The sequence below is a fragment of the Mandrillus leucophaeus genome, unplaced genomic scaffold (genome assembly GCF_000951045.1).
Source record: "Mandrillus leucophaeus isolate KB7577 unplaced genomic scaffold, Mleu.le_1.0 Scaffold1, whole genome shotgun sequence".
Classification (NCBI taxonomy): domain Eukaryota; kingdom Metazoa; phylum Chordata; class Mammalia; order Primates; family Cercopithecidae; genus Mandrillus; species Mandrillus leucophaeus.
In genome coordinates this window covers 1,514,720-1,517,393 of record NW_012098097.1, presented here as the reverse complement: position 1 = coordinate 1,517,393, position 2,674 = coordinate 1,514,720, and the positions used below count along the sequence as shown (strand labels likewise).

The window sequence follows — 2,674 nt, the reverse complement described above, 5'->3', positions numbered from 1 at the left end:
GTGTACACTGCTCGGGTGATGTGTACACCGAAATCTCAGAAATAACCACTAAATAACTTATCCATGTAACCAAACATCACCTGTTCCCCCAAAACTATTGAAACAATAATAATAATAATAATAATAATAATAATAAAGTAATTGCATAAGCTCTACAGATAGCTTTTAAATGACTATAAAATTTGTAAATAGTGTGTACACATATAATCCTAAAAACTAACGTACAGTCATGTGCTGCATAATGATGTTTTGGTCAGTGATGGAGTACAGGTACCACAGTGGTCACATAAGATCATAATCCCATATTTTTACTGTACCTTTTCTATGTTTAGATGTGATAAGATAGAGATACCATTGTGTTACAGTTTCCTACAGTATACAGTACAGTAACATGCTGTACAGGTTTGTAGTCTAGGAGCCGTGGACTACCATATAGCATAGGTGTGTAGTAGACTATATCATTTAGGCTTATAGAGTACACTCTATGGTGTTTGCACAATGACAAAATCACACATTTCTCAGAAGGTATCCCCATCATTCAGGACACATGACTGTACTTATTTAGCTCCATAAAAAATCCATGTTTTCCTCACACATAATTTCTTACATGTCAGAATCTATTACTGTCATTTCAAACGCTACTTATTTTAGTATATTCATCTGGTGTCTAAATCAGGTATTTTATTTGAAAAATATTTATGGCCTTCTTCTAGACTTGTTTTGTTAGGTTAATCTTTATTATACTATCATTTACAGTTTAGTCCCTATGCTTCTTACTGGCAAATAATACAATTTTCTTTTTCAATTTCATGATGTATCATTTTCATGTGAGTAATTTCTTATGTATGTAGCAAATTGGCTTCAAAATTACTTTGAAAAATTATTCCTGTGAAGAAATGAATTGAATTCTCTAATTAGATAAAGTTTCTTCTTTTGACTAAAGAGCAGCATGTAGCATACATAACCCATATAAAACTATCTTAACATGTTGCCCTAACTTGATACAGGTCACAGTGAAAGCACTCTCATATTTGATAATTTTAAAAATTACTTTATTGTCATTTTTCAAACAGGCAAAATGGAACTTCAAATCCTAAAGCTTGTCTACTTCTGTATGCACTCATTCTGTCACTTATACATATGGCAAGAGCATTAAAAACACCCTGTTCTCTAAATTCTTTTTTTTTTTTTGAAGACAGGGTCTCCCTGTTACCCAGGCTGAAGTGGAGTGGTGCCATCATCGCTCAGTGCAGCCTTAACCTCCCAGGTTCAAACTATCCTTCCACCTCAGCCTCCTCCGTAGCTGGGACCACAGACATGTGCCACCACACCAGACTGATTATTTTTTTTTTATTTTTTCGTAGAGGTGGGGTCTTGCTGTGTTGCCCAGGCTGGTCTCAAACTCCTGGCCTCAAGCGATCCTCCCACCTTGGCCACCTAAAGTGCTGGGATTACAAATGTGAGCCACTGTGCCTGGCATCTAAATTCTTAAAAGTGTCCTTTAACTAATTGGTTTAGGCTCTGCTCTATTTTCTCATTGCTTTCTTCCTTTTGGAATCTCTTGTTTTAGCCTTTGTCCATCATTCGTTACCCTTTGTAATGTAAATCAAATTAATTTTCTTTAGCCCCCAAAACCCGGGAACCTAGCAGACAAAATTGGAATTCTTTGTAGTAGGTAGAGGAAGAAATAAGCTGTATTATTGCCAAGGTTAAAATTTTTTCTGTTTTACAATTCTGTGCCATATTCCATATTTCCCCTTTACTAAATTTTTGGTTTTCTGTAGTAAACATAATGTTTTTCCTAATACATTCTTATAAAATTTAACTAGTAATTCACTGTCTCTATACTTTACTGACCACAAAACCTTTTTAAAAATAATTAATTTAATTGCCAAAAACTTGATATATTTACCATGTACACATGATGTTTTGAAATAATATGCATTGTGAACTTAGCCATATCTAATTAACATATCCATTACCTCAAGTACTTATTTTTTTGTGATGAGAACACTTAAAATCTACTCTCTTAGCAGTTTTCAAAATACATTGTTATTAAGTATAGTCACCATGTTGTACAATGGGTCTCTTGAATTTATTCCTCCTACCTAACTAAAATTTTATATCCTTTGACTAACAAACATCTTTCCAACCTCTCCAACCCCTGCCCTCTCCCCACCCCCTGCCAGGCCCCGGTAGCCAAGATTCTATTCTCTATTTCAGTTCATTCCACATTTTAGATTCTACATATAAGTGAGGTTATGTGGTATTTATATTTCTGTATCTGGCTTATTTTACTTAACATGATGTATCTCCAGATTCATACATGTTGTCACAAATGACAAAATTTCCTTCCGTTGACAAGCTAAATAGTATTCTATTGTACATATATATACCACAATTTATTTCTCCATTTATCCTTTGATGGACACTCAGTTTGTTTTTTCATATCTTGACTATTGTGAATAATGCTGCAATGAATATGGGAGTGCAGATATCTCTTCAATGTAATGCTTTCATTTCCTTAGGATGTATACCAGAAGTGTAATTGCTCAAACATATGGTAGTTCTATTTTTACCTTTTTGGGAACCTCCATCATGTTTTTCATAACGGTTGTACTAATTTACATTTTCACCAACAGTGGCAAGGCTTCCCTTTTCTCCACATCCTTGC

At 34.3% G+C, this 2,674-nt stretch overlaps 1 protein-coding gene across 1 annotated transcript in view; it reads left to right on the top strand.

Annotated features, from left to right (window-relative positions):
- Positions 1 to 2,674, top strand: part of ABCA10 (ATP-binding cassette, sub-family A (ABC1), member 10) — a 106,615-nt gene that overhangs the window by 40,432 nt on the left and 63,509 nt on the right. The window lies entirely within an intron of this gene.